The sequence below is a fragment of the Canis lupus genome, chromosome 3 (assembly GCF_003254725.2).
Source record: "Canis lupus dingo isolate Sandy chromosome 3, ASM325472v2, whole genome shotgun sequence".
NCBI lineage: Eukaryota > Metazoa > Chordata > Mammalia > Carnivora > Canidae > Canis > Canis lupus.
The window spans coordinates 44,269,379-44,295,479 of record NC_064245.1 but is presented as its reverse complement, the minus strand read 5'-3'; the positions used below and the strand labels follow the sequence as shown (position 1 = coordinate 44,295,479).

Below are 26,101 nucleotides of genomic sequence, written 5' to 3'. Positions count from 1 at the left end.
AGGGTGATAAATTTGAAATAATATACATAAAGGGCTCCATTGATTATGAACAGAACATTGGGTGCAGACAAGATTTTCTTAATGCATGAGAGGTTAAGAATGATCGTTTTTGATGTTAATTGGGAGAATTTTCTGTAGGGTAGGTGCAGCCTTGACAAATGAGTTCTCAGTTAATTTCAGGACATGGTAAGCGAGTGGTACACTCTTTAAGAATGAGTTTTCCTCTCATTTATCAATACTGTGCCCTATAATGTATATTTAAAATTGCTTTTGCTTATGGTTACTTTCTTTAAAAATTAAATTCAGAGTGAGGTCAAGTATACAACCACTTTGTTTTTCACTGGTAATTAGTTTACGAAAATAGTAAATGTATTTTTATGTCTCTCTGCATTGTCCTGAGAAACTCCTAATAATACAAAGCTCAACTCACATCACCTACTCAGTCTTCTCAGTGACTCCCAGGGTGAATTAGTCACATTTTCATCTCTGTTTCTATAACTCCTTGTGCCTGTCTCTATTATGTCAATCATTGTGTCACATTGAAATCAACTGACAAGACACTATGACCCTGAAACTGTGAGCCCCTGAAACCAGTGGGCATTGTTTTATTCATCCCTAGCATGCAGCACAGTGCTTATTGTCAATAACTTCTTGTGAAGTAAATGAATTGATGACCAAGTGCAATAGTAGCTGCAGAGCACAGACAAAATGTATCCATTTTGCTTAGCAATAATCCAAGCAAAAAGATGATGAGGATGTGAGCTAAAGTGATGATGGTGGGAAATAAGGAGTATGAGGCTCTTTCATCTTACCAATGGAAGTTTATCTTAAGAAAACATAGGAAAGTAAGAAAAACAAGTTTGTCAGGTCCACCCAATCAATACCCTTTGGCCAATGACCTACCCAATATCACTTTGTACTTTCTTCCTATACAAATAAAACTCTAACTTATTAGAGCAGTACTGTGTCCAGATTCTTTAAACTACATTTCTCTGCCTCCCTTGTAGATCAGGTCATCAGGCACCACTGTGCTGGACGATACACATAAGCAAAGATAGTTGGGTGCTGCTTTCAGGAAAGCTCTCCTACATTGACAGACGACTTTTGGTTCTGCGATCCTTCCCCCTTCTTCTTATTGGAATGCAGAAGTGATGGCTGAAGTTCTAGTACCTATCTTGTGAACCCAAGAACAAGTATCACAAAGATTGTCACACAGACCCTTGCATCGGTGTAGCTATCCCATAAGTGTGAGAGACTTTGTGAGATAAAATTGACAGAGCTGACAAATAAGCACAGGAACTTCCTAGAATCTGGAGGTCAAAAAAGTGTAGAGACAAAGAGAACACTGAGGTTTTGGGGTTTTAACATGAGGAGAAGTCAATTTCCACTTGCAAACAAAACTACGGAATCCAAAAAGAAGGGAGAGGAGAACTAGTTCAAAGAGAAAATTGATGAATTTTGATTTTATATACTGAGTTTGAGGAAATCCAGTTGCATATAACAAGCATAGGGTGAACAAATATGGTGGCCCAGCCTTGGGGTGGAGGGACTAGCTGGAGTAGTGAGAATGGATGGGTTTACCTAAAGATAAAATCTCTGGCATAAAAAAGGTGATAGAGGACAGAATCCCAAGCAAGTCCTTTAAGGCTAGAGAAAAGAAGTCATCAGAATTGGAAAGAAAACAAGAATAGTGCAGCAGAGTACAAATGAGGGAGTTTCTAAGAAGGTAGTCAATGATGCAAAGTGACAAAAGAGAAAGGACATTCACAAATTATCATTGGATACAGTGCTTAGATGGTCAGAGGTGTCTATGAAGAATGCAGCTTTGGGACTAAGGGGTAGGAAGAGCCAGAGATTCAAAAATCCAAGAAGTGTTGTCAATGAAAAGTGTTTTTTCAAGCATTTTGACTATGAAGGGAGGAAAGTAAATACCATGTGGCCAATATCTCAAGGAGCAGGCTACTCATTTCCCCACAGTAGATTAAAAACACAGTGTTTTCATTGGATAAAGAATATGAAAAAAAAGTTTAAAAAAATAATATAACATCTTAATATTTAATCATGTCCAATGTTTATGAAATCTCTACATTTAATATGTATTTTAGGGGTATCAAGTAAAGAAGATGGAAGTTATAGTTTGGGCCGGGAAAGTTTTTGGCAGTGAGTATGGTCTTGGAAGACAACAATCTTCCTGTGGAATCCCAAATCTAAAAAGAACTTTTAGAAACAGTAAACTGCTGTGTTGGAATTAAGAGATTGTGGGTTTCATGTTTTAATTCCACAACAATTTTATTATGACTTTTACATATGTTTGCACTTTTTCACCTACCTCTTCTTACTGGTGAAAATTAGATGCTTAAAATTGCCAAGATCAGCATTGCTTCATACTTGGCATCACCCTAGCAAGTGTTTTCCACTTCCCCTACTAGATCCTCACATTTTGCCCAACTCATACTTTGAGTCTGCCCAAGTAAGCTATGTAAATATGGCTCAAACCAGAATCTCACAGTGTGTTAATTCATCTAGCAAAATTTGACAGAGCATATATCTTTATGGGAGAAGGATTCAGAGAGTTCTCAAGGATCTATCCAGACTCTCATAGTTAGACTGGCTTCCAAATTTATGAGCATATAAAATCACCATCATCATCATCACTTTATACATCTATTAACAGCCATCAATTTTTTCTAGCATGAACTATGTGCCCCATATCTTACATACCTTATTTCATTTACTTATCCCAGCAACACTATCCCCATCACACAGATGATAAAGCTGATGGCTGAAGTTGGTTAGTGACTTACAGGGACCAAGAACCAGAAAGCAGAACAATAAAGGTTTGGACCCAGGTGTTTGACCTCAAGTTCAAACTTCTAGTAACTGGGATGTACTAACTTTTATAAAATAATAGTCACACTACAATTTATAAAGTATTTTTCAAAATACTTCACTCCTCAAAACACCCCAGTTAAAATGGGTGTAGTTATTTTCCATTATTCTTATTAATTTTACCCAAGGGAAACTGAGCCTTGAAAATGTGCCTTAGTCACTCAGCTTGTAATAGATTAAGCTAACATTCAAAGCCAAATATCCTCCTCCAGGTTCCAATCTTCTTGTCCTTTACATTAATTTACACTGGACCATAAAGCACATTCATAAAATGGAGCCTCGGCTATAGTGACCTGATATCCATATCATAACCATTTTGATTGTATGGGCATTTTTGTTTTGTTTGTTTTTGTTTTTGTTTGCTTGTTTGTTTTTAGTTGTTGATCAAAAACAAAATGAAACACAACAAAACACTTGTTCTCCAATGATTTCTAAAATCCAGTAATTCACATTAGAGATGGATCAACCAGATCGTTTGGAACAAGGCTCTGGGGTCAATCATTTTTAGAACCAAAAGCAGAGCAAACCATTTTTAGTTTACTATTTTGAGGTTCTGAAATGTTCAGTTGTGTTCGTTCCCTTTGGTCTGCAGCCAGGAACAGAGGCATAAGGGCTCAAATACCAAATGAAAGGGTGTTCTCACAGTGTTTCTGGCCAGGATCAGAGTAGAAATAACGGAAAGCTGTTCTTCTAAGATTTTCATACCAAACCTGCAAAAGCAAGATGGTTGAAAAGAAAAAAAAAAGTAATTATCAGAAGCAAATTCTTATTGCAAACTCTGTCCAACCTAACTATAAACTTTACCCTCCCATCTATCTCAAGGCCATGTATCCATGTGCATGAATCCTCTTCCACTTATGTGTCAATGAGTGGCTGACTCTTCTACAAAAATACCTCAACCAGAGATACACTTTACCACTTTGGCCTTTCGTTCCCAGGAGGGCATATTTGAAGCCAAATATTCCACTTAGACTAAAAGTGCAGACCAGACAAGTGACGTTGCCAAAAAATCTATATAATTATAATCAGTTTCCCAAAAGCTCTTAAATTCTTGGCCTTCTCCAAAGTAGATTTAAAACATCATTTTTTTCATTAGATAAAGACTATGACATTTTCCTATTTAATTAAGTCTAGTATTTACTAAATTCCTACATATAACATATATGGTTTTTTATTTATTTTTTTAGTGCACTCATGTAAAATGTCTACCAAAGTATTTTGACCATTGGATTAATTTAGCTGTAATCATAACTTGCATTTCTAATTTTATCCCATCCCTCTGGTTTCAAGGGTAAGGTATGATCTCACATAATATAACTGTCTTTCCTTTATTGGAAAACTTGTGAGCTTATGACTTCCTACTGTTTAGCTATTAATTTTACTTCTCAGTTGATGGTTCAACTTTTTTTTTAGTCCTTTATGTTCTGCCATCATTAACTCAGTCACTTGGAGTGAAAACTACAATAGTTAAATAGAATCGTTTCTAATATGAGTGTCCATTTAAACAAATAGTTCAGAAAAGGAACAGATATTCTTCAGGATTATGAGAAAGGCTGAGTCTTAATCAGATCAAAACATGCAGCAAATTCTCTGAAGGAGGCTCCAGAACATTAGAACATTAGAGATCAGAGAGGAGGGCAATCCCCAAAGTGTATTGTGTTAAAAGTCAATTAATAATTGCCACTTGAAAAGGAATTTGGTGGTTAAATAACCTGGAGAAATACTGTGTCCACGAGTTCAATGACTTCAGTGCTTTCAGAACTTTCCTTGTGACAAGGGTCCCAGTAACAGTCTGGAAGGGAGCATAATGCACAGCTGCCAAATGTGCCTGACAGGTGCAGTCTTTCCATAGAGCATCCAATGGGGCTACTGTTCCTTAGAACCCATTTGGGGAGCCCTAACCTAGAACAATCAAGGCCCACTGGAAGAAAAAAATGAACCCCTCTGATCATGCCACAGGTGCCTTAAGTATATCATCATATTTAATCTTTACAACAACTCTATACAATGGATAGGAAATGCAATCCTTATTTTACAAATGAGGACACTGTATCAGTAGTTACTGACCTCAGTTGGTTTTGAATAATACAGGGACCAAACTGTTACCCATTGAACTAGAATCTCAGCAGTGTGGCCCAGGTGTATATATGTGTATATAAAGCTCAACAGATGGTTTTGCTGTACAGCTGTGGTCAAGAACCACCGGAAGAAGCTAATTCCCCATGGCCACATATTTCTAAGTAAAAAGGCTGAGGTTTTTAATTCTATCTCCTGACTCCCAAATCCAGTCCTGTTGCTACTGTAACACACCTTCCATGAATGAGTCTCTGCTTCCAGGTGTCTCCAGGTAAAAATCTGGAAATTGTCAGAAGGTACACACTGGCTGGTTTGTGTCTTTCACCGACACAGTTCAAGATAGAACAGTAACCCCTAAGATAGCCAGGTAAACAACATGATTCTTTAGAAATAGAAGTCAATACATTAAATTACACATTGACTCCTTGCAGAACCACCAGGAGACATCTTATAAACATCATATTGTCAAATATGAATGCTTTCCTTTCCATTATCAAATGGATGTATTGTCCCATTTCTCTCAACTGTCATATATGGATTTTGAATGTTTGGTGACTTGTCCTTAAAAATCTAAATTAAACTATGTTCTCAATTATAAAATAAGCCCTTTCCTTTGGCCTCTCTAGCATCCATAAAAACTTTCCCTTTTCACATACAATGGCGAGTTTTCCAGATCTGCTTGCTGCTCTTTCATTCTGATTGTTAATGTTCCAGTTCAGCTTCCATTTCTATAACAAAACTGCCTGTAAAAAAAAAATTGTCAATGATTATTAACTCCTTTGCTGCTGCTTTCTCCAGTGACAGATGCAAAGGGACAGATCCCTAGTTTAAATACAAAGTTCATCAAATTAAAGTGCCTCAAACTAATGGATGGGAAAGGGAAAGATGTTTTCGTATTTTTTTTCTGTAGACATTTTCCACTTGACATTTATCTTTCTAGGCTTCTTATACTTTGTTGGCACCTCTGTTAATAAGAAAGTTCTGACAGGTCTTGAGCAGATAGCATGTCCCCCACTAAGACCACTCAACAGATTAATGCACTACATGGTTATTCCTTGAGCTTTGGAACAAAGCAAGGAAACACAAAAACCTTAAGAAAAAGTACCCTTTTGCTCTAAAATGAGCCCCTTTCTTGGCAAAAAGGAGTGGAGGAGAATTCAAAAAGATAATGGCTTTCCTATTGTATTTATAGGTCAAATGTCTATTTTAGGATATGTTGTGCATATTTTGGTAATATATAATTTTCACTCAGTTGAGCCTAATGGCTCTTTGAAAGCCATTAGGCAGTACTAAGTAAATACATTTTTTGGTATGTGTGCTGATTTGAAAAACATGTTGCTTTATTTATAATGCACTCCTTCACAGTAGAACCTACCCCTGCAGAAATGGCTCACAGGTTCGGGCAGTTTGCTGAGGGAAGGGAGTTGAAGCTTTGTGGATAAGGCTTTATGCTACATCTAGGCAAGTTCTGTTAGGAGCATTTGAAAATTGGGAGAATACACACTTTGGGGGCTATTCACACCACCTAAGAGTTGTAAGCAATTCCTAGGAGAAGGAGCTTCTGTTAGAGTCTAGAAGAGTTAAAATGTCTTTCTGGCATCAAATGTTAACTGCTTTATAAATTTAGGGGGACCTTATGCACAAATGGGGAATGCCAAAAGTGGAGGTACCACATTATGTGGTTTCTAATTAATAAAATTAGAATAAGTTTTTTTTTAAAATTAGAGATTATTTGTCAAATCAACTCATTCTATCAAAGAGGAACAGGAAGTCCAGATATCTAAAATGGCTTCCCTGCAATCCTAGAGCTACAGAGAAACAGAGCTAATGCTAATCCAGTTATCACTGCTTTTCTGATCTCTCCGGGCAGGCCTTCACCATGTACCAGAAGAAATCATAAATGCAGCTCATTTCAATAAAATTTCATTGGAGGTATTAAAAAAACAACAAAAGCATGGCCTAAATTTTAAGGAACCTATAATGTAATGATGCACATCTTTTAGACACTATGTCATTGAATGCCTAAGGTTGAGACCTAAACTCATTCATATCTATGTATTTCCTACCTCAGATGACAGCACCATCTCAGAGACAGAAGCTTCAGACCTGGGGTCACCCTGGACTCACTCTTCTTCCTCATGCTTCCATACTCACCCCCACATGCTGCCAATCCCCAACACCCCACCCCACCCCCACTGCTCTGTGCCCACTGCACTGACTTGGCTCAAACTCTTTCAGCCTGTCCCATAGACAGAACTGCAGTATTTCTGCCTTCTCATGTTCTGCTGCACAAAGCTTAAGCAACTTGGCCAGGAAAATACAACTTCCACCATCTCTGCTTGCCTCTCCAATGGCACTATTCTCTTTACTTCCAGCTTTCAGCCTTGGGTACCATAGCACTGTCCACTGGTACTTCCTTCCACACCTTCCCCCACTCATATGAGTTTCTCTCTCTCTGCCTTGTTTTTCCTGGCTCACCCACTCCAGTTCCTCCTACCTAAATAATCCCAACTCATGCACAAAGTCTTCATGTCCATACCACCACCATGTTTCCTGAGAAACCTCCCCTGTTACCATCTACCCATCCCCACCAATTAGGCTCCCCTCTCAATGCTCCTATGCAGCACTTCACTTTCCTTCTCTGTGTGTGATCTTCGCCCTGGACTCCAGTTCTTCCAAGTTCAGAGTCACATCTTATTTATCCTATAAATGCCTAGCATGGGACCAAATGTCTAACGGGTACTCAGGATTTATTGGATAAGTGGAAGAATAAAGCACTCATATCCCAAATGATTGCCTTCCCAAAAATGGGACTATAGTGTGGATTCTCCTTCTAACGTAAGCAAAGGGAAGCAAACTTTCAATTTTGTTGTTTGGTTTCTGTTTTTAGAAATTGCAAGCATTAAGAAAAGAAATTGTAAGCAGGTAAATTTTTATTTAACACATAATATCAAAGGATATTAAACATTTTAAGTGCAATTCTTTGAATAATAGCATTATGGCCTCTCAGTCATCCTCTCCCAATTGAAAAGAGTGACAAAATCAAGGGTGGAGGTGGGGAAAGGGAACTGTCATATCCCGAGTATGTACTACTAGGACTGTAATCTTGGCTTTGCAGATGAAGAAATCTAGTCACATGGAGGTCAAATAACTTGCCTGCAATAACAGCATATTGAATTTAGAGATTATCCAGTCATCCAAGAATTCATGATGAATTTTTAAAATGGTTAGTACGTGTGAGATTCACAACCTGGCTTATCACATATTATATTGAAGTGAGTTTCATTATTTCAAATAGCTTGTGTTTGCTTTCTTTAGAGAAAAGAAACAAAGAGTCAAAATAAAGATATAAAAATCCTGCCTCTGAGCATTGCTCACCTCTGTAAAGTCTGTAGACCATGGCTTCTGGCTCAGGAAAGCCCCAGATAAATTCTATTTTCCCTTCTCCCTGAGCCAGCAGAACACAGCTTTGTACTCCTTCCATTAACTACCTGTTGTTTCTTTTGCCAACCCCGTCTCATGAAGGGCAATATGACATGGTAGAAAACTGTAAAAAAATTAATGGATAGAGTTGGTATAAAGAAAATACATTATTTTGATGGTTTTATTATTTTTTGTCCATTCCACATTTACGGGCTTTGTTGTTTATATGGGCATATCTCATCAATGGCTCTATTCAAAACAAATTACCTTAATGCTTTGATCATTGGGAAATTTAAATCAACACTCTATTTGCTTTTCCACAGGACAAACTATTTTCTAAAACATATACCTAGATGGCTGTTAGTATTCTTGTTCTTTTTTAGTTAAAAACATCTATCAGAAGGTTTGACAGAGAATCATATATAAATTCATCTCAGGATGCCTGGAGGGCTCAAGTCCATTAAGCATCTGCCCTTGGCTCAGGTCATGATTCCAGGGCCCCCTGCTCAGGGGGGAGCCTACTTCTCCCTCTCTCTCTGCCCCTCCCCCCGCTTGTGCTTGCTTTCTTCTTCTTCTTCTTCTTCTTCTTCTTCTTCTTCTTCTTCTTCTTCTTCTCTCTCTCTCTCTCTCCCTCTCAAATAAATGAATAAAATCTTTAAAAAAAAAAAAGAGGGAACAGACAAAGAATGAGTTTCAAGTGAGACTGAAGAAGTTGATTTAGGATGAGTAAAACTTTAAAATCATTATATCCAAGGCATAAGATATAAAGTGTTCAATCATACTAACTAATGAATAATAGTATTTATTAGAACTTTCTGTTAATTGTGCCTCTCCATAATTAGAATCCAAATGATGGATCTTATGCTCAGGTAAACATAAAAAAATGGGAAAGTAGTTCAAAGAATCCATAAAACAAGACTTTGGGCAAACTGAGAAAAACACTACAGTGTGTGGGATACAGGAGAAAAAGCAGCTGGTTCTCTTTCATAGTCCAAAACTTTGCTCATGCTATTTCCCTTCAGAAGTTCTTGCTTTCTCTTTCAACAGCCAGTTTAAATACCATCTACTTTTAAAATACTCCCTTTAAAATATTCTTTAATTCCATCTAGCCAAGCCTCCTACCCTGCTGCTATAGTATTTTGTACATGCAAATATCACAGCTTTATTTCATTAACTCTTTATCTTAATCTACAATAGTAACTGCTTTTTTTTAATTTATTGAGCATTTACCGTGTGCCACACACATACATATTTTATATTGTTATAAGAAGTATAAGTACTATATTTGTATACATGAGATTTGTAAATGTCATATTATATTATTTAATTACCCCTCAAACCCTTTAGGGTAGGTCATCTGGTTGTTTCCATGGTATAGGTTAGAGATGAAGCCTCAAGTGTTCAAATAAATGTTGTGCTAATGATAGCTTTAGGGAGTCAACAGAGACTCCAAGGGTCTGCATGAAGAAAAAATAGACTTTGCCAAGGATGGTAGGTAGCCATCATGAAATTAAATGCATGAATTTGTTTGTTTATCAAGGAGGATCTTGGACCACATTTGGTCACAACCTACAGAGGTATTTGACTCAGTCATCCTCCTGCTTACTCATAAGAGGCTTACATAGTGCAAGCACCTTCCTGATGCCCAAAACAATCGAGACACATGCCTCAGGAGAACATTTCCCCAGTATCTACTATAATTTCTGTAACTTCCAAATCTGTAGCCAACCTTACTCGGTTTCTTGGATGTCTTGAAATCCCAACATAGTTCTTCCCTTTGAGGAGAAGATCTGATCAAATACACTTTGTTTTGATTTTGAATCTACAGTGTCTTATCAAGTATTCAACAGATACTATTTTAGCAGAAGTAGCAAAACATTCAGTGCAATGTCTACCAGTCATTAGCCATTTTCTCTATTGAAATTCTAAAACCATAAGTGGATTGTAAGTGTGTCGGAGGCAGGACCCAAAATTAGTATAGTCTTCATTTTCCATCTGAGCCCAGTTCCAAGACATGTGACATTTTGAAGGAACAATCGATAAAGTGATTGAGCTGTAACATTTTAAAGCAGCTTAATTATAAAACAATTTTTTTGCTTTTTATTAATATTACTAAGTTAGTTTGAAACAGTCAAGTTCAAATCCATCAGGATGCCTTTCCCTGGCAAATAATATAACCAATAATCACAGGTTTACACTTAAGTAACCTTAGAAAGAGCCATAAATCAGTTGAAGAAACATACTTGTTTATTCTGATACTTCCCTAATATCTTGAAAGGCATGCATCTCAGATTCCTTATTTCACCCTTAAAGTGAAAATGGCCCTGTTGCTTGTTTTCAATGAATTAATAGAGTGACTGCTTTATAATGAAACTTATTCTATTTCCCATTTGAAATCTATACTTGTGACTCCTGGGGCATGACCAGCAATTGGGGAAGGATGAAGAACTGATCACATAATTAGATCCAGGGAGAAAGGAGGACCTATTTTGACAAATATATGTAATATGTGTCAAAATCACAGATTTTGAAAAGAAAATAGTAAGCATTTTTCTTTTTTTTTTTTTTTTTTATTTTATTTTATGATAGTCACAGAGAGAGAGAGAGAGAGGCAGAGACACAGGCAGAGGGAGAAGCAGGCTCCATGCACCGGGAGCCCGACGTGGGATTCGATCCCGGGTCTCCAGGATCGCGCCCTGGGCCAAAGGCAGGCGCCAAACCGCTGCGCCACCCAGGGATCCCCAGTAAGCATTTTTCTTAATACAAACTACAAAAATGAAGTTTGATTGTATTTTTTTGGTTATAACAGATGACTCTACAACTCGGAGTAGGGGAGAAAGCTTGCGATTTTTATGTTCCTCAAAAGAAGGCTGGTTTCAAAAAACTAGGTGAGAAATCTTGACATAGAAGAGGACATCTTTACTTCCCTGTGGACTTCAGGATTGTGTAGCCTTCCATAATTTGGTTTGTAATCAAGTAATATACCCCCTTAGAGGTTAGATTCTAAAGGTAAAACTGGGGGTGCTTGTGGCTCAGTTGGTTAAAAGTCCAACTCTTGGTTTTGGCTCAGGGTGTGATCCCAGGGTTAGAAGGTCAAGCCCCACATTGGGCTCCTCGCTGCCCTAGATGTTCTCCCTCTGCCTGTGCCCACCCACCCCCAACACCACTTGTGGGTGCACTGTTTTTTTCTCTAAAATAAATAAGCAAATCTTTAAAAAAAAAAAAAAAGAAATGTAAAACTGAATTTACCCTTGAAAACTCTTAAATCACCAGCAGCATAAAAGATGCATAGCTATATGATCATAGTAAACAATGTCATATTGTGTATGTCCTAGCATCACAATGCATACAGCGAGATGCTCGCACTGTAAGTGGAGTATTGGGGGGTTTACTGAGAGATACGGAGGGGCTTTCAGATCCAAACTCTCTCATCCAACACTTGTCACTCCCAGGAAAAAATAGAATCATTCAATGAAAGGCAGAAATGGCTACCCCAGGTAATTTTTTTCCTTTTTTTTTTTTTTTTTTTTTTCCTTACCAAGGGCCAACGGGCGAATTTGCTGAGGTTAATGAACATGGATGCAATTCTACTGTATACACAGCAGGGAAGGGGGCAGAAAGACTACTCAGCCCAAGCATGATCATTTATCTCACACTTTCTAAGACACTTAAATTCCCAATCAACTTTCTGAATTCTCTTTCAGTTGTATGACTATAAGACCCCCTTGTATGAAGGTGGTAAAGAAAATAATTAGTCTAAGAGATATTATACTTCTTAAAAGACTTCATTAAATCATTATATCTTTCCAATGCAAGCTCATTTTCCAATACATACACTGTATTTCATTTCCAATGAAATCCAATCAGTATGGGAAAAAGTAAGAAAATGAAAGTTGTCCCACATCAAGATAAATGTTAAGGACAGAACAATGGTCAGGAATTTAGTGGAGGTCAAGGATATCCACTGTATATATTATTTGGTGATTTTTTTTAAAGTAGGGATTTTGACTGGGCCAGCCAGCCCTATGCCAGTGTCACATAGCAAATGCTCAATAAATGGTTGTCAGAAGAAGATTTGATATATCAGAAGTTTTGTTCAAGAAAGTTTTAGACTTGGCTGCAAATTTAATGCAACAGTGCATTGACAATCTAGATGTGATTGTTGTCAAGGATTTCCATGACATTTCGGTTTCCAAACTCACCAATATTGATAGTTAAGTATCTCAAATAAGATTTTTTTCTTTTAAAATTATGCAAGTTGAACAAGAAGTACCATTACCCATTACACTATCATACATGAAAAGATAGAATTATTTGATATGACATATCCCTTTTCATCATGATGACCTCCCACCTTTATTATACTGTCATTCGTAGGTGACACCTGCTTAGCTTCCAACCAACAGTCCAGTGTGTGCCATGCAGCAGCAGATGGCTTGAGGCGTGACGTGTTAATGGCAGTGATTACTTTATGAATAGTGACAGCTGATCAGGGATATAATAAAACAATAGTAGCTGCCATCCTGAAAAAGGTGCTAAATAGGGGTGACATGCTTAGTGAGGGCTATCCCTCTCTCTTGAACCTCATTATCAATTCCAAAGGGACACCAGGCCAACCAGGCAATGGCAGGTTCAGACACAGAGGAAAGAATCCAACCAGCACAAAGATTGCCCTCCACTCTAATTGGAGGGGGAAGGGTGTACAGCTTCTAATGTGCAAGCCATTTGGGTACATATTAATGTCTCTGTCCAGATTTATTCCTCATTTGCCATCCTCTGAGTTTGTGGTCTGATACTCATCATTTTCAAGAGATCTGGTTCCTACCACGTTTCTTTCATGAATTGCCTCCTTGAGCTAGGGTAGAAATCCCCATGAGGGAGTATAAGGAAGTCAACCTTTGGGTCTAGTGAAGTTATATTTATGAGAACCAACAATATTCTGATCAAATTTCTCTTTGAGACAGAACGTAAAGACTGCTAACTCTGGGAAACGAACTAGGGGTGTTGGAAGGGGAGGAGGGCGGGGGGTGGGAGTGAATGGGTGACGGGCACTGGGGGTTATTCTGTATGTTAGTAAATTGAACACCAATAAAAAATAAAAAATAAAAAATCTAAAAAAAAAAAAAAACAAATTTCTCTTTGATTCACACCTTTAGGAAAAGATTATGTGAAGGGAATCACAGAGAGGTTTTTTTCTGGGAAGGACTGTTCATTTAATCCACAATCTGGACACTAGGGAACAGAGCAAATAAGGTGAGAGTCCTTCCTTATCGTCAAGGAGTATGAGAAAGACATACACATAAATAGTCAATTTGAATCCAGAGCAATGATCATCTGTGTTGAGTATAAGATTAGTTTGGGGTTTGGCCAAACATTGTCACTAATTTGAACATGCTGTGTGTGTGTGTATACACACACACACATACATACATACATACATACATACAACATATGTGTAGCATACATAAATACAAATTTATATAAAATTACCTAATGAAATAAACATTCAATATTCCAATGAGTTTATCCAATCCTAGTGGATTATCAGTTTGCCTTCTTAAAATATAGAGCTTTTTACTGAATCAAAGGAACCTGAGATCTTTCATTTTGTATCTGTTCTTTTGAGGCTTCTGGTAGGTTTTGCTATTGTTTTGTTACCCACACACAAAAATATAGAAGCAGGTAATAATCTAAAATAAAAAGCACTATATACAAGAAACTTTCTACTTCCTTGGACAAGAAGGTGAAAAGAAACATTGAAATAGATTTAAGGTATATATATCCTTCAGCATCTGAGCAGAAAATGGCTGTATCATCTCCATTTAAGTTCCACTGAGCTCATGACCCACAGACCTCAAAAGGCCAGCTCGTATCATGCTGCATTAACAGGCATCTCTTCTTACATGTGATCCACCACCAATAGTCTTTTTATAAGTCTCAGGACCAAAACGAAGTGAGACTATTACAGATTTCGTCCTGCCCATTACAGTATCTTCCCAGAGTGACTTTGCGGGAATTACTGTCTTATGTCTGCCCTGGAGACATCTGAGGATCCTGATATATTCCAGTGATTTTACTTAACCTAGTAATTAGTTTACACAGTTTTATGGAGATTTTACTGCTTTGGAGATGACAGTTTTTCTTCCCAAGATGAGTTTGGTTAGTCAGTCATTTCATTTCATGGTATACGAAGGATCTGATATATTGGTTAAAGATCTGGGATCCCTGGGTGGCGCAGCGGTTTGGCGCCTGCCTTTGGCCGGGGGCGCGATCCTGGAGATCCGGGATCGAATCCCACGTCGGGCTCCCGGTGCATGGAGCCTGCTTCTCCCTCTGCCTATGTTTCTGCCTCTCTCTCTCTCTCTCTCTCTCTGACTATCATAAATTTAAAGAAAAAAGAAAATTAAAGATCTTTATGTAAGAATAGAGAAAAAAATCATTTATTGAATGCAATTTTGTGTACATTCTCACTTTTTTGTTATATATATTTTTTAAATTTATTTATTTATTCATGAAAGACACAGGGAGAGAGAGAGAGGCAGAGTCACAGGCAGAGGGAGAAGCAAGCTCCATGCAGGGAGCCCCACGTGGGACTTGATCCCGGGTATCCAAGATCACACCCTGAGCTGAAGGCTGCGCTAAACCACTGAGCCATCCGGGGCTGTCCTTTTGTTATATTTTTAACCCATATCCTCTGTGGGATTGTTTTTTTTTTTTTTTTAAGATTTTATTTATTTATTCATGATAGCCACACAGAGAGAGACAGAGAGGCAGAGACACAGGCAGAGGGAGAAGCAGGCTCCATGCAGGGAGCCCGACGTGGGATTCGATCCCGGGTCTCCAGGATCGCGCCCCGGGCCAAAGGCAGGCGCCAAACCGCTGTGCCACCCAGGGATCCCTGTGGGATCGTTTATGAGGAAAAGGAAAGAGACACGTATGACTGACTCCTGGCAGGAGTGGGTGCCTGGGTGGCTCAGAGGTTGAGCATCTGCCTTCGGCTCAGATCCTGGGTTCAAGTCCCACATCGGGCTCCCCTCGTGAAGCCTGCTTCTCCTTCTTTTTTTTTAAATTTTTATTTATTTATGATAGTCACAGAGAGAGAGAGAGAGAGAGGCAGAGACATAGGCAGAGGGAGAAGCAGGCTCCATGCACCGGGAGCCTGATGTGGGATTCGATCCCAGGTCTCCAGGATCGCGCCCTTGGCCAAAGGCAGGCGCCAAACCGCTGCGCTACCCAGGGATCCCCCTGCTTCTCCTTCTGCCTATGTCTCTGTCTCTCTCTTTCTGTCTCTCATGAATAAATAAATACATAATTATTTTTAAAAAAGGAATGGCAGGAGTTGTAAATATAAAATGCAGAGAAATGATCTAGTAATTTCCAAGGCTTGGAAAATGTTACAAATGATGTATAACAAGTTAACAAAAACCCCACCATGGCCCTGTTAATTCAGTGAACAAATATTTAGTGAAATGTTCCTTCTGTGTTCCTGACACTCTCCGGGCACTGAGGCATAGCAATGAAAAAAAAAGTCCTTCCTGTCTCAAAAATGTACATTCTAGAGGAGGAAAGGGAAAACAAATGGATAAATGAAGGGAAGCAAATGATTACAAGAGAGAAGAAAGAATGAATGATGGAGAGACCAAAGAAAGTTTCAGGGGTGAAGGAAAATATAAGAAACCTGAATGAGATGAGGAAATAAGTCATGTAAAAATTGAAGAAGATTCCAAAAAGAGGGACTAGAGTGTGTAAAGGCATCGAGAGAGATTGGAATAGTTTTTTAGGCACGGGCTCACAGCATGAATGAATGAATGAATGAATGCCTCAAGATCACCTTAGAACCAAGATTTCATTGATTCATTGGCATTAAAAACTAAGGAATGTTTCCAACCAAGAGGCAGGAAGCATGGAGCTTCTGCATCATTTCATCTATGTATATGAGTGTGTGTAAAATTTCTCAGGCCCAGCAATAAAAAGGCCACTTATAGAAACTCTTTTTGTTTTAAAAATTTCTAGGACCCAGATAGAATAATCTATGTACCCATTACTTCTCCAAGGATGACAGAGGTTGTACGGCCAGTTTGCAATGTCAGATTCAAATATAGATAAAATGTTTTGATATGGAATTTTAGGAAACAAGTACCTAATCATTTGCTTTTTTCCTTTTTTCAATTAACTTTTAACTTTAGGAGTAGAACATTTTCTTTTAAAAAAATCTACTATTAAAGAGAAAAGATTCTCACTGATTCTATTAACAATATTGATTTGTTCCCTAGATCCTTTGAGACAGAATTGCTCTGGATACATACCCTTTCAGAATTGATGGGATAGTCTTGTTTATGGCAAATATGTACCATTGTTTTATTGTTTTTTTTTTTTCATGAAAATGCTGTCATGATGCAGTGAGTATTCTGAAACATGATGATTTTCCCCTAATATGTTTTTGAGAGCTGGCCTCTTGTTACAAATAGTCTTAACTCATTCCTTTTGACTGTTTTAGAGTGCTCCCTTCCTATGTTTATGGACACTTAAATTTTTGCCGAGTCTCTACTTGCTTTTAATGAGTTTTACAATGGTTTTAATGAACATAACATGGTTTCTTGTCTACACAAGAAAACGTTTCCCTAATGTAGCTACTTTAACTCATCACTTTTTTTTTTCCACTAGACTTTCCATCTTCTTCCTTTCCCTCCTCCTCCACTAAGACAAGCATTAACATCACTGAAAGGATGCTTGTTCTAGGTCCTTGACACCAGTTCTGACTCTGGGGTCAAACTGACTTCACTTATTAAGGACCCCTCATTATCACCAAGCAAAGCAGTCCCAAGAACAGAGGTCACCATGCTTCAATCCTTGACTTCCACCCTGAGCTAAAGATGACCTCTCAGGAAAACATGTGGCGAAAAGTAGTTTTGCCCCATGAGCCAATAGAAAATTGGCCCTTGAGGTGAATTGTAAAGGGATTTTGTGAGCCATGGTCAGAACAGCGCGAGTTCTGACTAGGCATGGGATTCAGAGTTGTAATAGAAAACATTTATTTGGCTACAACTAAACACCCTAACACATGTTAGTGTTTGCTGCCAATATGCTTCCTAATTAAGAACAACATAAAATCATAGGAAATCCTGTATCTTGTCTTCATGCACTTTGCATATATCTCTAGCTCCCTGGCCTTATTTCTCAAGTGTAGTTACCACAAAGAAACAGGTTGATTCAAAAGTCCTGTTTTGCCAACCATGAACTGTGGTGTCATTAACAAGATTAATGTACATTCCAGAACTCAACACCAAGCATTTTCTCCTCCTTAAACAAATGCTGCTATTAAAAACTAATTTAAAAAGAAAAAAAAAAAAGACTTCTTAAGCATGCCCCAAATAAAAGACCGGCACCATTTCATTGGTAAGGTGTTGTTTGTAACTGATGGAAAGCTTCAAATAGTTAAAAAAAAAAAAAAAAAAAAAAAAAAAATGCCTTCTCTCGAGGACTGCCTGAACTGTTGGCCATGTTTGTGTATTTTATTATGTTGAACAGATTTCAAGATGAAGGACAGACTAGGATCTGGTTTTCCTCTTAGATCCTCCTCAAATTCATGTTAATTTCATCTGAAAATATTTAGAGATTTACCTGTGAGTATAAACCATCTCTCCCTTATTATATACATATAGGCATTAGGTGATTGCCACACAGGTAAAGATATACATAATATTTCTAATTAAGGCTAGAAGGGATATGAGTTATTCTCAGAAACACCCCTGATTTTACCAGATGAGTGCAGCTTTTTACTTTACCTAGCCAAACTAACTGCTTCCTCTCCCTACCATCAGGCAGAAATTAAAAACTAAGGAACAAACAAACAAACACTCTGGGCACATGGTACACGACTCTGACATGACCCAACCCAAATAAAACCTGGGCCTGAAAAGTTCACTTTGCCCATTTTTCAGAGGGCTTTTTAATGATTTTCAGGATTATTACTTTTTTTCCCCCCCAAATGAAACGCACACGCTGTCTCACTCTCCTCTTTCCTGAAAGTTGGTGGAGCATTTCTCTTCGACTTCTCTCCCCCCTCCCAGATCTATTTATTGCTTGTTGTTCTTGGCCCTTAGTCTCTTTTCCATTTTTTCATGATTAGTTCTTTATGATGGTGTGTTTCCTTTTCTTCTCCCCGCCGTGGCGGCCGTCCCAGTTGGTCTCTCTGGGGCCCCCAAACTTCCCTTTGCTAATGAAACAAGAGCTGCCTCCCACCGTGGCTTTTGCCATCCAGCTGTTTCCTTTTTAAAAATATAAACTTACCTTTACTCAGTGAAGTTCCTGGGCAAACCTGACTCCTTTCACAGAAGAGTAGACAAACACACGAGGGACTAAAAAATGTTTGAAGAGCAAAGCGCCTCTGAGAAAGTTGGAAGTAGGCACAAGGAAGGCAAACAGAAACTAAGTTCATTTTCTGAAACATTTTGGGTGGGGGGGTAATAAAAAAACAAAACACAACAACACAACAAAAAAGGTTTTCCTTAATGTTTTAATCCTTGGGCGGCTCCTGAGGGCGAGGTGGTCTTGAAGTGAGGTGGTCCTGGAAGTCTACCCACAACACCTTTATGCCATCTTCAACCTCCTGCCATGCCTGCCTCACAACTTCTGGCCTCTGAGAAAGGACCCAGGCTAACACCACAAAACTGGATTGTAGGTGATTAGGTGGTAAAAGGTGCCAACCTGAGGTGTAGCCTGCCAACTCAATTTACTGTAATGTTTTGACCGTGCAAGTAGGCTTAATCCCTCTTCGTTCTCCAGCTTGCCCTTGACATCATGGAAATTACCCGCAGTTAATGTCATCAGATGAACCCTGCTAACTATTTCAGAGAATGTTCCCTGAACAAAACAAGCTGTTTACTTCATAAGCTTTTGGATTCCCCCCACCCCAAATATTTCAAGAAAAATGAATGAGCCCACGGGTATCCTCTTTCAATAAAAGAGTGGCTGATTCTTTTTCTGTATTATAACTGATAAGACTTCATGTGACTGGAAATATATATTCTACCCAAGCATCAGTTGAGTGTATTGTATGAAAGACCTAACTGATTAGATAAAGAGGTTTATTTAATAGCTCAAACAGCACTGAGAGTTTTTTTTTTAAGAAATTCTCTTTTAAATCTGAGAAACCCTCCCTTCTCTAAAAATTGTTTTCTGATATAAAATTTCCAGTGGAATCATTTTTCCCCAGAAATAGAAAAGAAACAAAAACATTTAAAAAAAGGAAACAGAAAAAGGATTTGTCATCACAAGAAAAAAAATATTTTGTGACTGTGCTCATGGATATTAATTGAATTTATCCTGGTGATCTCTGGTAATATATGCAAATATCAAGTTGTTACATTGTACACCTGGAACTGATACATGTTATGCGTCAATTATATCGCAAGTTTTTAAGTATGTGTCAAGTGATGTAATCTCATCTGAAAATAATTTTCAGTGAGACAAAAACCAACATCTCCGTTTGGAAAGAAATGGGACTGCAATAAGCTGGCACAGGATGAGCTTTTTACCAATCACACTTGAACTTCACAGTAATCCCATAAGATAGGAAGATAGAAAGTTAGGGTCTCCGAAGACAAGCCTCACAATTTTCCAAGATAAACATTTGCTTGGAACCACGCTGAAATCAGAATATGTATTCTGGATACTGGCACCATGGAGATTCTGCTGTCTTAGAAGGAAGAGAGCGTGGACTACCTGGGTGACTCAGTGGTTGAGCATCTGCCTCCATCTCAGGGCGTGATCCCAGGGTCCTGGATTTGAGTCCTGCATCAGACTTCCCCATAAGGAAACTGCTTCTCCCTCTGCCTGTGTCTCTGCCTCTCTCTGTGTGTCTCTCATGAATAAATAAATAAAATCTTAAAAAAAGAGAAGAAGAAGGAAGAGAGCCTGAGGGGGGAGAAGACAGATATTGGCTATCATTTATTCTCCAATCAACTCTAGTGAAAATAATTCCAGAATCTCTCCATTAAGAAAGATCCACAGCCATTTCCACATTTGTGGTTTCACACTGAGGGTTTAGGAACATAAGTGCAGTCCTGTAGACATGAGTCCTACCAGGGAAAAAAGGCAGGGAGACTAAGGGCCCAAAGCATAAGATTGGCTTGGTTGTGATATCAATACCTGCCCATGATGCCAACCAATGTCTCAACTCCAAGTTCTTCCTGACCCTGGTTTCCACTGCCTACCTGGCCCTTCCATACCCCCTTTGCTGGCTGTTTGCAGACACCTGAAGATCAGACTCACAACATACTCAGTCACAACCATTAGGCTCTGAGACACTGACCTTGAGAGAGGTCCTGACGTCTGGATTCTGTTTGTCCCTCTGGCCCTGAGAGAAATACTAGCCTGAGGTTCATTTTGGCTCTACCTGCCCACAAGTCCTCCCAACCGCACCATCCGCCCAGGAGCCAGGCAAGATATGGAGCCCAGGGCTTATAAACTCACAGTGGCTGTGGCCAAAGTTTAAGCTCTGAGAAATCAAGCAGATTAAAAAAAGCTATTCCAGGGACCTGCTGACCTCTCAATTTCCACACCAAATTTTGACCACTGTAAATCCAACATAGCAAAGTATAGGAAAATCCTCAAGCTTTGTCTTGTATCCCTCCTCCAATAAATTTATCAGGGGGAAGAATTTAATAGATACTTCTCAACCATCTCTGTATTTATCAAATGAAAATGCTTAATTCTCTGTTTTTATTTGAACATGATCTTAAAAGTATGAATGTGCCATTTAAAGCTGATCTCCCTAAAATTTAAGAAAAAAAATGTAACACTACTTCTGATTGTTGCCAGATCTTACTGCTTTACTGGAAACAACAGAGGACTTGATATGTGAACAGAGATGGATTTAGCATTGGAAATAATGAACCTTGAGCTTTAAGATTTCTTTGTGCACATGGATCCCTTCCGAGGCCCTGGGAAGAGTGCTGACAATTTTGTTTTTACTACATTTTTATTAAAGAAAGCCCTCAAAACTGTATACTATTCAGATCCACAAAACCTGGTTCCACCTAGTAAGTAAATTCTGTATTTATGCCAAGGGAAGGTCAAGTGATGTTCCAGTATGCTGTGCGGGCCAAATCTCTGCAGTAGTTTAATTAGAGGAAAGTGCCAGAAGAATTGTCTTGTATACCACATGGAGATTTAGGCAGGCTAAAAATCAAAATATCTTCTGCACGCCCATTGGTGCAATATGAATGCCATGAGTGGGAATGTAATGTCAGCAAACCTTTATCCATCACATTCAATCAATGTTGTTAATTTGAATGTGGTATTCATCATTTTGCTTGAATGCAATCTGTAAATTTGTTACAGATTTAGTTGTTTCAAAGTCATAAACTTAGGAGTGTCCCTGCTTTCAAGTTTGATATACCTAAGAAATATTAGAATATGAAATTACTTGAATTTCAGAGAAAGGAAGGCAACGGATGAGGAGCTCAGTCCAGAACTCCTGTGATAATAACTCTAGCATTCCCAAGCCACTTGTACTTTTCCCATTTCAGTATTGTTGCTTCAATGTTACAGAATGAGGCCTTTTCTAAGCAGGAGCATGTACTTATTCAAAAAAGATTCCAGATTGTTTTATGTGCAGGGCACTACACTCAAATCTGAGAGGTGATTATTTGCTATGGCTTCCAAGAAGGATAGGGGTGAGGACATAGCATTCTCAATGAAAAAAATATACCTAAGTAAAAATAATCTCATTTCCGTGATTGTTACAAATGTTTATAGCATTCCAGGCAATATGCGAAAGCTGGGGAAAAATATGCATTTCTTTAAGATTAAAATAACTTTTGGAATTTTTTTTTCTTACATAAGTGCCAGAAAACGTTTCATCTTCTCTATTCCAGTGGGCATGCTCTTTAACCAACTCTCTCTGCAGTTTAACCTCAGAGAGACTCTAGGGAAGCCAACTGATTTTTAATATTGGGCTAAGCAAAACATAATTAGGAAGGCAAATTTCTTGGGGGGAGAATCATACATGGAATATCCCCAAGCCAATTGATGTGATTTTACTACATCTACTGTTGGAGTTCTTCACTCTATTTCTCTCCTTCACGGGTAATCATGAATTGCTTGTAATTAAATAATCCCAGGTAACTAGCAGCAGGAATGTCCTCCCAAGAGTTGCTTCTCAAGTCTCTGTAATAAGCCCAGATTTTTATATACACCACTATTTTTTGATCCTCAGTGTTCTTTCCCTTTTTCATCTGCTTCAAACTTGAGAAGATCTAAGAGCTCTTTCTCTTTGATCTGGGAGAAGGAAAGATTCTGTTTTATATCTGTAACTACATCTGGGCTTAACAGCTGATTTCTGGTTCCTTGACCACTTCATCCCCATCCCTCAAGGAATGAGCCCAGGAACGAAAGCTAGTTTGGCTATGATAGATCCATGGAATATTATGGCTAGCAGAGCCTGGGAGGTAATCTTGCCCAACCTGGCTCAAAGAGGTTGCATAAGATTGGACGCATTCGTTTGTCTACTTAGAGAGAGACCTTGACAGGCCCTCAGTAGATTAATGTTTACTTCTGTATTTGATTTGCCAAATAATTATCAAATCCCTTTTTCACATAAAGCATTAAACCAACAACTTTGTCATTCCAAGGAAATATACTTCTTATTCATATTCTGTTTGTTTATGAAAGAACACTAATCTTCCAAAAGATACAATCCTTGACTCTCACCTGTTCAGTAAGAAGATAGCTATAAAAAAGGAAAATCACCTTGCACTAAAATGCCCTTAGAAGAAGAATCCCGCCCCCACTAAAGAAAAGGACACCTGTATGGCTCAGCGGTTGAGCTCTGCTTTTGGTTCAGAGCATGAACCTAAGGTCCTGGGATCGAGTGCCATATCGGACTCCCTGAAGGGAGCCTGCTTTTCCCTCTGCCTGTGTCTCTGCCTCTCTGTGTGTGTCTTTCATGAATAAATAACTAAAATCTTTTTAAAACAAAAAAAGAAGAAGTAACCTCTGTTTAGATTAAGTCAAATCTTTTACCCTCCCGTAAATCAAGTTTCTACTTGCAATTATTCACCATCGACTACCTGATTTACCTGGGGTTAAAACTCAAAGATGCCGAACTGAACAGATCTTAGGTTTGCTATACAAAATGAAAGAAACAGCCACTGAGAGCTGGTTATATACCACTCAATTGTACCCTTTGATTTACTTTTCTGGCATGTTTTTATCTCCCTAATCTCTGTCCCACCACTGTGGTCCCATATCTAGAAACATGAGCACAGCAAAGTCTCCAGAGATCACCATAAATAAAAGAAGGGAAAGGGTTTAAAAAAAAAACAAAACAAAACAGAGGAGTACAAGTTACAGTTCTAGGATATCTGAATGTAAATTAAAATGTAAATAAGAGTCCCTCATTATTCCTTTCTTAAGGATACCAGTCCACTTAAAATGTAGATTTAGATATAGATGGTGTGCCTGTGTGTTGTGCCTTATTCTGAGAAGGTCAAAGTGCTTTTATATATGAATTTAAAACCTTGCAATGCCAGGGCAGCAGAAAATAGTATAGGAGGTAGGACAGAGAAGCACCAACAAGCAGAGTCAGGAAGAGAACTAGATTCAGATCTGTCTCAACCACTTAGTAGCTACATGATCTGGGGCAAAACCCTCGGGTTATCTGCTTCTCAGAGCACGGTTATCAAAACTAAATGACATGACAAGTAAAGCATTGTGTTTGGTACAGAATAGCTACACAATAAATGGTTGATGGATTATTAATATTATTGCTGCATAGAGGGAGGGGACGTGAGGTGTAAGAGTTTAGCTAATTTACAGTCATCCAGGCCCTGTTTGCACCACATCAGAATAAATGTTTGTGAGGTGCAACAGATGGTCAAGTGATAGGCTCCTTTCTCTGCATACTGTGCAACTATTATAATCTTTCTGAACAGATTCTTTTTGAGAACTATTATCATCTCCCCAAGCCTGCCTTCCTCTTGCACAGGCTCCTAAACACACACACACACACACACACACACACACACACACCTTTTACCATTTCATTGCCTGGTTGCTTTAGCTTCCTGGAGAGACCATCGCCGAGCTAAATATAGCTCCAGCCTTCCCAAGGAGCAAGCCTTTAAAGGAGCTAAATTGCCTTGCTTTTTACTCCCTATCCAAACTTGATCCGAAGCTTAATAAAAAAGAAAGACGGAGGGCCTCCTTCGATAGAATGTTTAGCAATTGACACGTTGTCCACTGCTTGAGAGGTTTTGTATACTGGTACTTAAGCCTTGTTTCAGTTACAACCCCTGTAGGGAAATTTGAGTCCTGTACACGAGTTCTTCATTTATTTCTGAGCCAAGATAATTCTAGGATTACCACTTAGAAAATTGGGAGAACAGACTTCTGCATAGTTACCAGGCAGACGGTATTGAAAAAAGAAGCATGTAGACTACCTTTTTGGTGACAAGGTTAGGGATGGGTATTGTGGTTAAATCCCATTAGCAACAATCTTACACTCATTAAGTGAACCCTGGATGGGAATAGAGAAACCTCCTCCTCCCCACCCCCTCCTCCTTTCCTGTCCTTGTCCTATAGGCGGGCCCCTTCAACACAAGGGATTCCTTGCCTGAGAACTGCCTCTCTGGAGTAGATCACAAGAGTGCTCCCATGCCAAGTAGCTCCAAAGCCAGAATGCACTGCTACGGACACATGGCATTCTCCAAAAACCTACAAACATGCCCAATTCATAAGCTCGCTCTCGCTCTCTCTCTTTCTCTATCTCTCTTTCTCTTTCTCACTCTCTCTTATTTCTTGGATGACCTTTATGGCTTGGAAAGTATTCCTTTGTGTTAAGGCAAACACAAACTATTCTGCAAGCATCGTTGAAGAATTTTAAGATTCTATTAATCTGATGTCTTAATTGTTATTGAGAAGAGGAAACAGGACTGCCTTTGTTCCCCAAATGACCACAGCCTTCTAAAAAGTAGCCCACGATGTTGGAGTTTGCATCTCAAATTGCAGCTCAGCGCACAGTAGAACTGTAGTGTAACTCATTCCCAGACATTAAAAGGGGCAGAGAAAGAGCATCAAGTTGGGTAAACCCCAAGCAAGCCTTGTCCACAGTGAAGGAGTTTTCCTACCATGCCTCGGCTCATCCTGAAGACGGTGGTAAAATATTGGTTAACAGATGTGTATTTCAAGACCAGAGGAGCCACGTGGGTTAACAAGCAGGGGGAACCACACACATGCACACAGTGCTGAACACCACGCAATCAAAACAGAAAGAGAAATCCTGCAACAACGAGAAAGCAAAAACAGTCAGTGTGATTCAAAGATAGGAAAATTCTGTGCACTTACTATTTAGGAGGCGTTGAGAATCCAGTCACAGGAAAAGAAGGAAGCTGCTTCCTTAGCTGCTGTCCCCTAAGCGTTGCCTTCTATCAGGAGAGAGTAAATCAGGTATAGAAATATCTATGACACATGCTGAATAGAATCAAGAGGGGGAGAACACATCCAGCTTGGCTGAAAGAGAGAGGCATACGGAATTTAAAAATAGATCCATGGAGGGGGTGACATGTGGGTTGGACCTTAAGAACCTGGCAAAATTTGAACTTGAGAAGCTGGTCAAACATTCCAGCCGAAGAAAATGAAGATAAGCTACAACATGTAGGTAGCAACATACGAAGACTTTAGGGGATGCAGGAATAGTCTGGATTGAGCA

At 38.8% G+C, this 26,101-nt stretch overlaps 1 long non-coding RNA gene across 1 annotated transcript; it reads right to left on the bottom strand.

Annotated features, from left to right (window-relative positions):
- Positions 1-4: 4 nt before the first annotated feature.
- Positions 5-25,893, bottom strand: LOC112653714 (uncharacterized). The gene is made up of 4 exons (XR_007409843.1): positions 25,738-25,893; positions 8,344-9,041; positions 5,622-5,708; positions 5-3,599 (listed from the first exon to the last, which is right to left on the bottom strand). It is a non-coding gene; the product is annotated as an uncharacterized LOC112653714 (long non-coding RNA).
- Positions 25,894-26,101: the final 208 nt, after the last annotated feature.